Genomic DNA, 17,100 nt, shown 5'->3' on the forward strand with positions numbered 1-17,100 from the left:
CTGTGTTTTTTTTTTTAATTAATATATTAGTTGGATTTTATTAGGCTTTCAATAAGTTGATTTACACGCTAAAACGTTGCAAATTTGCAGCAGAATAATTTGCCATCTGATGCGTAACTTTTCATCTTATGTCAAAGATAAATTTATTAAATTCAATGTTTTCCTCTTTTATATCTTGTTATATGAATAATATTTAATCAAATATTTAATACGGCATAATCACGTTTAAACACCGGTTCTCATTAGATCATCAAAGTTAAGCAACGGTGAGTGTGGCCAGTATCATTCCAATTGTTACCTTCTCCCTTTGAGATGTTATCAGTTTGTTAATAATCGCCATCGAGAGCAGACGCGGTTGCGAAAGCATTCTTTTGCATGCTTTTCTATGATGCTAGCTTTTCAAATCCTACTTTCCGACCCTTTTGTCACATCATACCGCCGAGGGAGGGAGATGAATAACTTGATATGACACATTCAGAAACGTTGAAGTTAAGGGATGATTCAAGGTAGGTTGAATACTTTTTTTGTGTGTGTGGCCCTGCATTCATTACACATTATTATTAAAAAAAAACAAAAAAACCATTGTTGCAAACCTCTTTAGGCGAGTTGCTCATCGATGCGCTGAGTCGGGATGGGCAACCAGAATGACAGGCGAAATCTCAATGTCAACTGTCTAATAACAACCCTTTCAGTTATATTATGTAATACTGGGAAACATGCTGTCATATATATTAACTAGTTGAGGTACATGTCTGTTTCGGGGTTCTTAAATGTTCTTCTTCTGCACTTAAGGACCACTTACCCCCCCCAAAAAAAAAAAAAATCCCGGAAAACCTCCGAGCAACATCCAAATTACTTCCAGAATTTGCTAAACTTAGCAAGAACCTTGTTGCCAGAAAGGCAACTTGTCACAATAACATTGCAGTTATAATTCTTGAGAAACTTATTTTGTCTCTTAGTTCTTATATTCTACAAGCAATGTTTCTAAGAAAAGGGGTGGCTGTTTTCTATGACGGAATGTACTAACACTTATTTTTAATTAATTTTGGCTTTAAGATAATAATTTTATATATTTATTTCCTTACGGCAAGTGGTTTCCTGCCTTGTCTGGAGAGATTTCCATAAAAAAGCTACAACTAGAAATAGCTCTTATCTGTACAAAGCTGTCCGATTGTTCTTAAAGGAGAAATGCATCCCATTACCTTGGAAGATTTCGTTTATCTACTTATTTAAATATACTGCAACTCAATAAAAAAACTTGCTAGCTATAGAAGATCTGGAAATGTTCCTACAACCATCAGGCCCTTTTTCTCGGATATGTATATTAAAATAGTTGTTGACGAAGTTTCTCTTTTCATCACAAAAACTCGGATCCTCATTTTTCACCAGTTCAAATGAATGTTCCCTCCATAACGAAGTTCATTTCCTTGAAAAAAATTCTAGATCTGACCTTTACTCCAGACCTGTAATAGAAGACTTACATCACATCTGTTATTAAAATCGTTGGAAAAATGGTTGAACCATTTTAACACTCAACCCATAAACATCTCTAATATTGCAGGTAAAACAGTTCATATGTCCGAAGCTCATAATTTTCAAGTCCAGTGTACCCCAAGCATCCATTCTGGGGCATGCCCTCTTCTTGATCTTCATAAATAATCTTCCAAATCATATCCTGAAACTATTCATTGATATCTATGCAGACAGCTACCTATCGCAGCACTCCAAAGAGCACTGGTGACCAATATCTTTCTGATTGATTCTTTTCAGATTTAGAGTATGTTGTAAACAAAGAATTGTTTTTTCAGGAGGACGAATAAAAAATTATTTTAGCCGTTCTTTATGACAAAATTACTTAATCCTTAATCATTTAATCCGCGTGGCTGGAAATAAGCAAGCATAACACAAAATGTAAAAAAGGGATTCGTAAGCGATTCGGACCTGTTCTCTAGAAACAAAAAACGACATTAAATAGGCGTTGTCTTCGATTATTTGATTACCGAGATATGCGACCAGAAAAAAATTTAAGTCACCGGTGGAAGCTGTGCGGTAACTCTTTGTTTACGATATTATTAACAATGTGTGATAGTTTTTTGCTTAGTTTTAACTCTGTAAACTAAATAATCGTTTAATTAGTAATATCCGCGCAGGCAATGGCATCAATCAAAATGCAGCTAAATTAATTCCATATCATAGACTGACAAGTATAAATTTCTAGTATTTAAAAAATATTTATAGAAGTGAGCGAACGGTACTTAATAGATATGTTCCCGCAACCGCTAACATTTGTTTATTTTCTGTATTAAAAAATGATTAAACAATTAGGTGGTTTCGATGGGTGCTAGTTGTGCTGTACTGTGATACAACAAAACAATTATTCTGTGGATTATATATATATATATATATATATATATATATATATATATATATATATATATGAGTAAGTAGTAAGTTATAAAATATATATGGCAATTAAGCTACACAGAATATTCCGCGAGTCCTAGCGTGGATGAAACGCGGAATATTCTGTGTAGCTTAATCGCCATATATATTTTATAACTTACAACTTACTACCTAGCTCTACCTACGTATTGAGCACTGTTGAAGTAAATACTTAAAGTTTACGCATAAATCTATACTTTCGTGTGTGTGTGTGTGTGTATATATATATATATATATATATATATATATATATATATATAGTGTGTATATATATATAGTGTGTGTGTGTATATATATATATATATATATATATATATATATATATACACACACACACACACACGGCATAATCACGTTAACACACCACCGGTTCCCGTCAGACTACCGAAGTTAAGCAACGTTGAACCTGGCTAATACCAGATGGGTGACCATTTGGGAATTCTAGGCGTTGTATGTACTTTCCGCTTATCTCGGCATTGTTTCCAGTCGTCCTGAACCTTCACTCGCCACTGGTATTCAACAATGTTGACTCAGGAAAGGTGTTATTGGAGATTGCGCAACTCTTGCCACAAAAATTTCACGCGCAGGCACCCTTACCGTGGGTATCCATAGTCTGTCAAGACTGAAGGAAGCCTTAAAATTATATATATATATATATATATATATATATATATATATATATATATATATATATAAGAGACAGAGCGGGAGCGAGAGAGAATGAATATTGATACACAGATAGTTTTATAACGTTTACTGCTAGCACCAAAGATCACAGTGTAGTATCTGTTCTGATGCTACACTTCACTCTTTCTGTCCTCAGTCAGTGAAGAAGAAATCCTTCATGGCAGACAGTCTTTAGTTATGTTCCTATCCAGAAAGGAACCCTTTTAGGGGAGCTGGATTTTCCCCACATTAAAAACCGACTTTGTGCTTAACAGCCCCCGTGGGGGGGCAAGTAAATAGGAACATTTACTTCTACCGTTCCTAGAAGTTAAGTCAACAATGGTCTGGCATGCGATCCTTTCAGAAACTAATTCTATATGCATTTCTATATGTCTATAGTAATATTGGCTTTATGTTCGAACATTTCAAGGATGTCGCCTCACAAATATAAATAGCCTTAATCTTTGTCGTCAGTCTATAAACGGTAACATTAAATCATATGAGCTAGTTGCCGCTATTCCGAATTCATAACCGTAAGCTGCCATCAATAGATTGTTTCTCCTTAACAAAACGGTTACAAATAACCTTTTAAATCTAATTTGGCCGGTTTCTAACCGATGTAAGTAATTTCACAGTAAAAAATAAATTAATTTTTTTAAACATCACTTTTTTATTCCAATTATTTAAGCTAAAGTAATCACCAATTGTCATTTAAAAAATATATTAATATTAAATTTTAGTGCATATTAATATCAAATTTTAATGCATATTAATAATAAATTTTAATGCATATTAATAATAAATTTTAATACATAATAATAATAAATTTTAATGCATATTAATAATAAATTTTAATGCATATTAATAATTTTTAATGCATATTAATAATAATTTTTAATGCATATTAATAATAATTTTTAATACATATAAACAATAAATTTTAATAAATATTAATAATAAATTTTAATGCATATTAATAATAATTTTTAATGCATATTAATAATAATTTTTAATACATATAAATAATACATTTTAATAAATATTAATAATAAATTTTAATGCATATTAATAATAATTTTTAATACATATAAATAATACATTTTAATACATATAAATAATAAATTTTAATACATATTAACCATAAGTTTTAATACAAAATAATCATGAATTTTAATGCATATTAATAATAATTTTTAATGCATATTAATAATAATTTTTAATACATATAAATAATAATTTTTAATGCATATTAATAATAAATTTTAATACATATTAATAATAAATTTTAATACAAAATAATAATGAATTTTAATGCATATTAATAATAATTTTTAATGCATATTAATAATAATTTTTAATGCATATTAATAATAATTTTTAATACATATAAATAATAAATTTTAATGCATATTAATAATAAATTTTAATGCATATTAATAATAAATTTTAATGTATATAAATAATAAATTTTAATGCATATAAATAATAAATTTTAATACATATTAATAATAAATTTTAATACATATTAATAATAATTTTTAATACATATTAATAATAATTTTTAATACATATTAATAATAATTTTTAATACATGTAAATAATAATTTTTAATACATATAAATAATAAATTTTAATAAATATTAATAATAAATTTTAATAAATATTAATAATAATTTTTAATACATATTAATAATAAATTTTAATACATATTAATAATAATTTTTAATACATATTAATAATAAATTTTAATACATATTAATAATTATTTTTAATACATATAAATAATAAATTTTAATAAATATTAATAATAAATTTTAATGCATGGTAATAATAAATTTTAATACATATTAATAATAATTTTTAATACATATAAATAATAAATTTTAATAAATATTAATAATAATTTTTAATACATATAAATAATAATTTTTAATGCATATTAATAATAATTTTTTAATAAATATTAATTTTTAATACATATAAATAATACATTTTAATACATATAAATAATAAATTTTAATACATATTAATAATAAATTTTAATACAAAATAATAATGAATTTTAATGCATATTAATAATAATTTTTAATGCATATTAATAATAATTTTTAATGCATATTAATAATAATTTTTAATGCATATTAATAATAATTTTTAATGCATATTAATAATAATTTTTAATGCATATTAATAATAATTTTTAATGCATATTAATAATAATTTTTAATACATATAAATAATAAATTTTAATAAATATTAATAATAAATTTTAATGCATATTAATAATAATTTTTAATACATATAAATAATACATTTTAATACATATAAATAATACATTTTAATACATATTAATAATAAATTTTAATACAAAATAATAATGAATTTTAATGCATATTAATAATAAATTTTACGTGAAAATGTTATGAGACTTTTAAAAAGTTTTTTTTCTTTTAATTTTGTCGTTTGTTGCAAGATAAACAGTCTGCTAATGGCGACTTATGGTTATTTGTTTATTTACAGAAACCCTTCCAGACCAAGGCATATAAGGAGTTTAAAAGTAAAAAAAAAAAAAATAGCCAAAAAATAAGTGGTCTATGGGTAGATTCCGATCCAAAAAATATTAGTTCTTCCTCCTTTGCCAGTAACATCGCCCATGAAATGTGAGGATTAAATAACAAAATAATGGAAGTGAAAGTTACGAATTTGGAATAGCAGCCTCTGTGTTAGAATTTGATATTGCCTTTATGTTTCTTGAGACGATTGATTAGTTTATACATTCCAACATTTCACTAGAGACAAAATATTTCGCCATTATTTTTTATATATATATTCCATTCAACTCTTTATATCTACTTCATGTTCATGAAAATGAAATTACTCCTGAAAATGACAAATTTCTGATTTGGTTTGGTGTATTTGTTTTACGGCATATCAACCCTTTTCTATGTTATTTAATGCTGAAACAATAACTATCATAAACGATTCATTGAATGTCATTTATTAAACACAAGTTGATATTCTAGTCATAGCTGGATATTTTTAATTATGAAATGAATTGATGATCATCTCAGGAAGTCTGACAATAACGAATCCGATAAGAATGATGAAGCTGGTTCGCAAAACTATAAATTATTATTATTATTATTATTATTATTATTATTATTATTATTATTATTTAATTACTGAATTTACACAAGCAAAAACAGCGACAAGATCCGTTCACTTTAAATAAGTTCAATGTGCGCATGCTCCGTAGTTTGATTTTTTTTTTACACTTTGAAAACTGCCTCTGATTGGTTGAACGCTTTAGTGGATTCCCCTGTCTTTTGGAGCTGACAGTCTTAGCGCTGCTAATATATGTGTGTGGGTGTGTGTGTGTGTGGGTTATGCATTTATATACATACATACACACGCACAAAAGTGTGTGTGTGTGTGTGTGTGTGTGTGTGTGTGTGTGTGTGTGTGTGTGTGTGTGCGTGTGCGTGTGTGTTTTCTTCGTTTTAAGATCATGTCATTGACAGTAGTCTGAATAGGAGAATCGTTGAACAGCGGCAGCTATACGGGTTCTTTATTGAGTCTTCTTGTTTTTTTTTCTCTTCTTCCATCGTATTCGGTCATTCTTCACCCGAACTGACCATTCACAGATTTAAGAGATTGATACGACGCAGAAGGGAAATAAATATCACAGTAATAATCGCATTCGCATAAGTGAATTAATACTCATAAACACCTTCTTTTTTTTTTCGACACACACAGAGTGCAGTGATTTTCGTCTTTATTAACGTAGGAAACAGCTTTTCAATTAAAAAAAAAAAAAGAAAAGTGAGTACAAAATTTTATTTATTTCTACGATATATTTTTTAATATAAATAGAGAAATTAAATGAATAGATTGGATCAATAATTCTCTACATGTCATTTGCAAAATCTCATGAGTATTCCTTTCAAACAATGATAAATATATGCTTTAGTATTGAATATTTCACAAACAAATGCACACATACGATATATTATATATATATATATATATATATATATATATATATATATATATATGCAGCATTTTTTCTCTATGGCATATTTCTTTAAATAAAATAGACGTTTTTTTGTCTATTAATTCTATTTTCGATCCTTTACAACTTTCGAATAACAATCTTCACTTCTGGCGGGAACTGGCTGATGTAATAACCATATTTATAAATCCGAGTACTTTCTAATCCTTTCAGAATTCGTCGTACGGGATAAATTTATATAACTGGCTTTGAACAATTTATAAAGTTGTTTCTGGTTATTTCTTGGTTAATTATTTTATTTATCATTTTTTTTTTATTGATTACAATTAATAGCATCCTGAAATGTTTGCAAAGCTATTAAATATATATATATATAACACATACGCGCACATATAGAAATCTATAAAAAAAAAAATATATATATATATATATATATATATATATATATAATTTTTAAGAGCTATATTCTTGTATTGAGCGCTTTTTAAACCAAATCTTGTTTTTTTTTAGTTCATGTTTATATATATATATATATATATATATATATATATATATATATATATATATATATATATATATAATCATAACACGAACAGACATATGGCGTTTCTGTATTAACTATATCTTCTTCATTAAAACGTTGCCTATAAACGGCTAGATATGATCACCAATCACTCTATGAAACAAAGATGTGACTGTTAATGGGTGAAGATTTGATAGATAGATAGATAGATAGATAGATAGATAGATAGATAGATATTTTTCTATGTAGTATGTGTTATGTTTATTATTCTGCATCACTGAAATAGCTCTGTACTTTATACATAGTGAGCTATCCATTCAGAAATATGTAGCTTACTATATATTTAAATATCGATATAATTAAATAGTGAACAAGATTTTTCACTATGATTGGCTTTCAAATAAAATTTCAACTTGATCACACACACACAAAAACCCTAACTTTTTAATTTCGAGCTAGATTTATCAGAAATGAGTTTGCCGTGTCAGTTAAAAATAAAAAATAAAACCTCAAAATCCAAAAAATAGCATCTGTATGTGTCCATTTGTGTATATGTGATGTGTGCGCCCTTTATATATACCCATATGGATCAGCCTTGAAAGAAGAAGAAACACGTGTCTATATTTAAAAAAACACACACGTTTTTTCTCAGTATTTTTTTATTTGCTTTTTTGCCTGATGATGATTCGTCGAATAATCGAAAACATTCATGATACACATAGGACAGATTTTTTAACACATAAAAAAAAAACACGAGGAAAATCTAGAAAATAAAAAAGAGGCAATCAAACAGATGTCTTATTTTTTAATAATGTTTGCTTAAATGAAAAAATGCCGACCAAATACATATAACAAACATAGAGCCATATATATATTGTTCACCAACTTCCTGCTTGTTCGAGTCTTCTCATCGTTGATTGGGGTTGTAACAAATCATTTAAGGGTTAATTCCTGCTGACCGAGAGGGAAGAGCGCTAGATTGCAAAGCCAAGATTTTCTTTTATGACTGGGTTCGAGTCCCGAGACCAGCAGTAATTATCACTGCACTGATGATTGCGTAAGCATGAAACTTTAGTGTCTGTAGGTTCTTTTTTAATTAATATTTATTAGTAAAAAATATAGTGAAGAGAGAAAAGGGAAAATATTTGGGAATATATCTACTATGAAATATATATGTGTACATGTATGCAATGAATTGCTAACTTATTTTAAACTTCACAAAACTCAGGGTAAATAAAACATGTTTAAAACAATCACAGAAACCCTTTATATTTTATGTTTTAACTCGCAGAAAGGTGCCTAACCTTGCCGATCGTAAAATACGCTTAAATATATTTCAATTTATGCAGATTTCCTATTTATTATTACAGACCCGATTCTCTATTGAATATTATATTGTACCTAATATGCTGTAGTTGGTTTTAAAGTAAAAAAAAAAAATAAAAAAGACAACTAAAATGAAAACAAAAATTTAGCGCACTAGCTGCGTGCCCTACCGTTTTGACAGATAAAAAGTTTTCAAATTAAACCACTTTTACTTTACTAATGTAAACATGTCGGCAAGTTTATATATATATATATATAAAGAGAGAGAGAGAGAGAGAGAGAGAGAGAATGAAACGCGGAATATTCTGTGAAGCTTAATTGCCATATATATTTTCATAACTTAATACCAAGCTCTACCTATGTATTGAGCACTGTTGAAGTAAATACTGAAACTTTACGCATAAAAGTATATCTATAAAATATGCGTACTTTTTCAGTATTTATTTCAACAGTGTTAAATACACAAGTAGAGTTAAGTAGTAAATTATGAAAATATTTATGGCAATTTAAGCTACACAGATAATTCAGCGTTTCATGTGTAGCTTAAATTGTCATATATATTTTCATAAATTACTATGTATACACACACACACACACACACACACACACACATATACTCCTATGATTTTTTTGTGTATTGATTTTCATTTTAATCCCCATTATTCTATTTATTTAAAAAGAAACTACAACTTTCTTATATATGGTTCGTGGAATTGCATTCACTAGCAAAAGATCTAGCTAATTTGCATATGTTTTAAAAATTCATTCTAATTCCTTTCCTTTAGTTAACTATTACGTGTAATTATATTTAGTTAACTATTACGTGTAATTATATTTAGTTAACTATTACGTGTAATTATATTTAGTTAACTATTACGTGTAATTATATTTAGTTAATTATTACGTGTAATTATATTTAGTTAACTATTACGTGTAATTATATTTAGTTAACTATTACGTGTATTTATATTTAGTTAACTATTACGTGTAATTATATTTAGTTAACTATTACGTGTAATTATATTTAGTTAACTATTACGTGTAATTATATTTAGTTAACTATTACGTGTAATTATATTTAGTTAACTATTACGTGTAATTATATTTAGTTAACTATTACGTGTAATTATATTTAGTTAACTATTACGTGTAATTATATTTAGTTAACTATTACGTGTAATTATATTTAGTTAACTATTACGTGTAATTATATTTCTGCAGATATTCTACATCATATGTACGCAAAAAGGTTATAATAAACACAAAACTCTTTCCATATATATTTTTATTATTTTAATTAGAATTCATTATTGAGATGAATATTATTTATTAATTTATTTATTGCATCTTTCTAAAATGTTGTTTCACGACGTTTCGGCCAACTATTCTTCTGACCTTCGTCAGGTGGTAACTGCGATGGATAGGAACTCCGAATCTCCTAACTGCATTCTCAGCAATTACTGCCATCCATAGTTGTTGTCGTGTCACCATGTTTGCTGAGAATGCAGTTAGGAGATTCGGAGTTCCTATCCCGTCACGGTTACCACCTAACGAAGGCCATTTAAGAAAGATGAGGATAATAGTCCGCAATAAATAAATTAATATATATTTTTGTTTAACAAATTTTGCCTACCAAACTCCTTTTAGAGTTTTTGGTCTACAAAAAAAGTATTTAAACCCATGCGAAACTTTATGTTTGGGTTTTAGCCCGGGAAAATATGTACAAAAATGTGAAAAATAAAAAAAAAATGGAATTTGCAAGGTGAAGGTCGGACGACGGCATTATGAATATGCATGCATGACGTAGTAGCTATTGATTCATGTTTTAATTTTTAGCCTTGCAGCAAACATGCCTTCATAGCTCAGTCATTAACGGCAGAGGCAAAAAGTAAATCGTAAACTAAACGTTTTGGTTTCGATTCTCGGTAGTGGCACACAAGTCATTTATTTATTTAACTTTTAAATTATGCCCTGCTAGTATATATATATATATATATATATATATATATATATATATATATATATATGTGTGAGAGAGAGAGAGAGAGAGAGAGAGAGAGAGAGAGAGAGAGAGAGAGACGAAAATTATGAAAATAACATTTCAACGCGATGGAAATGAAAAAAGAAAAAAACAAAATGATTTATATATCTACACGTCATCCTTATTTCAAAGTTATTGATTTTAAAATATGGCATACAAATATGATATTTGATTTTATTATTAAAATTCTTTGAGATGTGTAATTAGTAATTTTATTTATTTACTTATAGGCAGTCGGTTATCCTCATTTTCATAGTTATTGTTTCACGACATTTCGGCCAACTATTCTTTTGGCCTGATATTTAATTTAAGAAATTCGTATTCCTTGCTTCACTTTAGGTTGTCATATCTAATTTTCATCTTTGATCTTTCTAGTATATTTGTGGGTAAATATTGTATGTCATTTTTATCAAATCCCGAGAAAGTCTTGTAATAAAGATGAAACGTTGAATAATATATAAATCATTTGCTTTTCACGTACGGATATATTTAGCTAATTCTCAATAGATTTACAAATATTCAAAGTAGATTCCGAATACAAATTTTACAATATCAAATCTGGTTTGATCATTTGAAAATCTACTGAGAATGATTTAAATATATTATAATACTAGATATAAACAACGTGTCCCGGTATTAAACATAGCGTTAAAGTCCTTAATAAAAATGAAACAAAAAAAAAACGGAAAGAAACTGAAACATGTGCATGCGAGTATTATATTTTTCTAAATAGTTAAATTCCTGTAAATGAAAAATACTCGAGCTGAGATCGAAACCAAAATCTTAAGACAGTGTGTCAAGTACGATAACCATTAGGCCAGTTTGAAAACACGCTCTTAAAAACGTACCACAAAATCCTTATATATATATGTGTGTGTGTGTGTGTGTGTGTGTGTGTGTGTGTGTGTGTAAAATGGTTGTATAGATTGGTTTCCTAGATGTAAATCCAATGAAACTCGCATGATTATTAAAGAGTGCTCAATGGAGGACAGAGCTGGTATATAGCATGTTTATTGTACAAATATTATTGGTTACATATGTGCATAGATATTTTAGTGATTTCCTTGAATTAGGATTACACTGGAACATGTATGCACATATGTAACCAATAATATTTATATAATAAACAGACTATATATTACAATAGAAAAAAATGCGAGCATGAAAAGTAATATGGTTAAGCTTAAATATGGAAAAATAAAGGACTAGTTATAAAAACTGGAAAAAGAAGGACAAGATATTCTAGTAAAAAAATATAATAAATTTATAACTTAAAAAGTTGCAGCATTAAGAATTGATTATATAATGTTATAAATTGAATTTAAAAAAAATTCTTAATGCTGCAATATTTTAAGTTATAAATTTATTATATTTTTACTAGAATATCTTGTCCTTTTACTTTTCCATTTATAACAACTAGTCCTTTACTTTTCCATGTTTAAGCTTAACCATACTAATTTTTATGCTTGCATTTTTCTATTGTAATCCATGATTTTTCCAGGCTTCCAGTAAATTCACTTGTTCTTTGTTTAATTTTAGTCTTATTTTTGCCCTCATAAACATAACATTCACATATGTAATAACAATGTACGACACTCGTCTGCTTTCAATACCCCCAATTAACTCATGCTTTCATTCTCTCTGTTTAACATGTTACTACTTTTCGCGAGAGCGGTGAATTGGTAACAACAGTAGTCGCTGAGGCGACGTCGTTGCTATAGAAAACCAGCCATAAAAAAAAACGTAGCCCACCTCCTTGCGTTTTTTTTTACGATTTTGAACACCAGAAAATTCGTAACTTTTATTTTACTGAACGAAAAGCAATATAGCTGAGAAGGTGATCTATAATAATATAATAATGTAATAATTGTTTAAATTTGGTCGAACAGTGAGTGAGCGGTGAAGCTTTAAAGCAGTGCTAAATGGTTAAATTCAAACCCGGTAGTGTTTGAATAATATATATATATATATATATATATATATATATATATATATATATATATATATATATATATATATATATATATATATATATATATATGACATTCATTCGGCTAAGCAAAAGGGGAAACAAATAGCAAGTCGATAACCCTCACCATCTGAAATTACTTAAGGAAGAAATATTTCTATAAAGGAGACACTTTCGTTTTTTTTGTTTGTTTTTTTTACCGTGCTTCTATATCTACTGATTTATACAGTGTTTTCCTTTTTAAACTGTACAATTGAAAAGTCTTTATTTCTTATTTAAATTCACCGATCTAGTCGTTGTTTTAGATACATAATGAACATTAATACGTAACCTAACGAAAAATAGTTCTCGTTATTTATCTATATAATTATAAAACTCTGGGAACCTTCTTTGCTTTCTTGCATCTTGTCTTCGACGATCGGGCGATTCTATCTTTTAAAAAAAGGGTGGAGGAGGAGTCTATACATACACACACATGTATACATATATACACACACACATATGCGTATGGGCGTTGCCCAGAAGCTAATGAATAAGTAAACAGTTGTATGTCTTGGTTTTGATTCTATCTGATGGCACCCTACTATATATATATATATATATATATATATATATATATCTGATGGCACCCTACTAATATACATATATATATATATATGTGTATGTATGTATGTATGTATGTATCTGATGGCACCCTACTTAATATATATATATATATATATATATATATATATATATATATATATATATTAAATCTACGAAACAGCTACATGGTAAGCAGCTGATGATCCCCGTTTTCTATTTACAAAAATAAAAGATTTTCTCTTTTCATCCTTATGTAGTAAAATTCTGTTTTAAAATTGAAGACTTTTGCGAAATCGGCTTATGCAAGTGCTAAGTTTATTTCTATTTGACAATTTTAGTTAAGCCCTTTTTTTTCATCCATATATAAATGAATTCTCTTTGGTCATTATAAACTTTTTAGAAATCGGATTATGTAGGTGCTTAGTCTGCGATAGGTTAAAGTTAATATTTTTTTCCTTCCGGGAATTTAAACTGCATACTTTATTTTTATTTTTGCATTTTTTTTATTCAAAGCTTATTTAGAAGATATATATATATATATATATATATATATATATATATATATATATATATATATATATATATATATTCACTCTCACTACCATATATAAGGTTCAATATAATAATCGATAGAGAATTGTCTCTACAATAGTAAATACGTAATCTGCATGAATTAAACTACCATATTTAAGCGTATCTTACGATCGGGCAACGCCGGGCGGCCAGCAAGTATGTTATAATATATGTAATATGATTGCGATGTGGGATACATTTCACAACTAATCAAATGCTTGATTAGTTCATTCAGAACGTTTTGTACCTTTCATTTTGATTGCGTAACGTTCATAACATGTCAAAATACTTATGTAAACAAATATGAATAATAAATTTAAATAATAATTTCGAAATAAAAATAGACCTTACATATATCCAGTTTTGATTGTCGTCACCGAATGTTGTGATAGTTGTAATAAGCAGAGGCATACGGTGTTGGCCAGGAATGATAGTAGTCGTTATATATTACATAAAGGAAAAGTAACTCCATTACTTCTTTTTAAAAAAAATCATTGCCATTTGTGGTAAATAAAGTGGCATATTGAATTTTTTACATACATAGTAATGTGTACAAACACACACAATACTTGTGTGTGTGTGTGTGTGTGTGTGTGTGTGTGTGTGTGTGGGTGTGCGGGTGTGTGTGTGTGTGTGTGTGTGTGCGCGTGTGTGTGTATGAAACATTTCTCTTTTCTTCTTCTTGATAATTCTTTGTGCCCTAAGGATTGAATACCGGGTTGCAAGGTGAAATGTGACTTTGTAATTGGGTTCGAATTCTTTGAATATATATATATATATCTAATAAGGATATATATATATATATATATATATATATATATATATATATATATATATATATATATATATGCGTGAAATCAGTATATATATATACATATGAAATCAGTATATATATAAATATGAAATCAGTATATATATATATATACATACGAAATCAGTATATATATACATATAAAATCAGTATATATATACATATAAAATCAGTATATATATACATATGAAATCAGTATATATATATACATATGAAATCAGTATATATATACATATGAAATCATTATATATATATACATATGAAATCAGTATATATATATACATATGAAATCAGTATATATATACATATGAAATCAGTATATATATACATATGAAATCAGTATATATATACATATGAAATCAGTATATATATATACATATGAAATCAGTATATATATATATATGAAATCAGTATATATATATATATATATATATATAATCAGTATATATATATAATCAGTATATATATATATATATAATCAGTATATATATATAAAATCAGTGTATATATATATATAATCAGTATATATATGTAAAATCAGTATATATATATATATATATAATCAGTATATATATAAAATCAGTATATATATATAAAATCAGTATATATATATGTGTATATATGTATATATATATATATGTGTAAGTATAAATAGATATATATATGCATACATATATATATATGTATATATATATATGTATAGATATGTATGTATATATATGTATGTATATATATATGTATATATATGTATGTATATATATATGTATATATATATGTATATATGTATATATAAATGTATATATGTATATATATATATATGTCTATATATATATATATATATGTATATATATATCTAATCAGGATATATATATATATCGAATCTATATATATATATATATATCGCATCAGTATATATATATATATATCGCATCAGTATATATATATATCTAATATATATATATATATATATAATCACTAGATTTATATCTAATATATATATATATATATATCTAATCACTATAAATATATCTAATATATATAAATATATATCTAATGACTATATATATATCTAATAAATATATATATCTAATCACTATATATATCTCTAATATATATATATATAAATATATATATAATCACTATATGTATATATCTAATATATATATATATATATATATCTAATCACTATATATATATATATATATATCTAATCTACATATATATATAATTACGATATATACATCTAATATATATATATGTGTATGTGTATGAAACATTTCTCTTTTCTTCTTCGTGATAATTCTTTGTGCCCTAAGGATTGAATACCGGGTTGCAAGGTGAAATGTGACTTTGTAATTGGGTTCGAATTCTTTGAATATATATATATATATCTAATAAGGATATATATATATATATATATATATATATATATATATATATATATATATATATATATATATATATATGCGTGAAATCAATATATATATATATATCTCTAATCAGTATATATATATGTAATCAGGATATATATATATATATATATACATGAAATCAGTATATATATATGAAATCAGTATATATATATATATACATATGAAATCAGTATATATATATACATATGAAATCAGTATATATATACATATGAAATCAGTATATATATATACATATGAAATCAGTATATATATACATATGAAATCAGTATATATATATACATATGAAATCAGTATATATATATACATATGAAATCAGTATATGTATACATATGAAATCAGTATATATATACATATGAAATCAGTATATATATACATATGAAATCAGTATATATATACATATGAAATCAGTATATATATACATATGAAATCAGTATATATAAACATATGAAATCAGTATATATATATACATATGAAATCAGTATATATATACATATGAAATCAGTATATATATATACATATGAAATCAGTATATATATATACATATGAAATCAGTATATATATATACATATGAAATCAGTATATATATATACATATGAAATCAGTATATATATATACATATGAAATCAGTATATATATATATACATATGAAATCAGTATATATATATACATATGAAATCAGTATATATATATACATATGAAATCAGTATATATATATACAT

The 17,100-nt window shown here is 26.0% G+C and overlaps 1 protein-coding gene across 1 annotated transcript in view; it reads left to right on the forward strand.

The window, feature by feature from the left end:
- The first annotated feature begins 6,608 nt into the window (after positions 1 to 6,608).
- The window catches only part of LOC145260210 (uncharacterized), a 213,715-nt gene continuing 203,223 nt past the window's right edge, over positions 6,609 to 17,100 (forward strand). The window contains exon 1 of the mRNA XM_080118050.1: positions 6,609 to 6,930. The gene's annotated coding sequence lies outside the window, so the exon portion shown is untranslated. The remainder of the gene's footprint in view (positions 6,931 to 17,100) is intronic.

Source organism: Euprymna scolopes, chromosome 3 (assembly GCF_053919585.1).
Source record: "Euprymna scolopes isolate OS-2025 chromosome 3, ASM5391958v1, whole genome shotgun sequence".
Taxonomy (NCBI): domain Eukaryota; kingdom Metazoa; phylum Mollusca; class Cephalopoda; order Sepiida; family Sepiolidae; genus Euprymna; species Euprymna scolopes.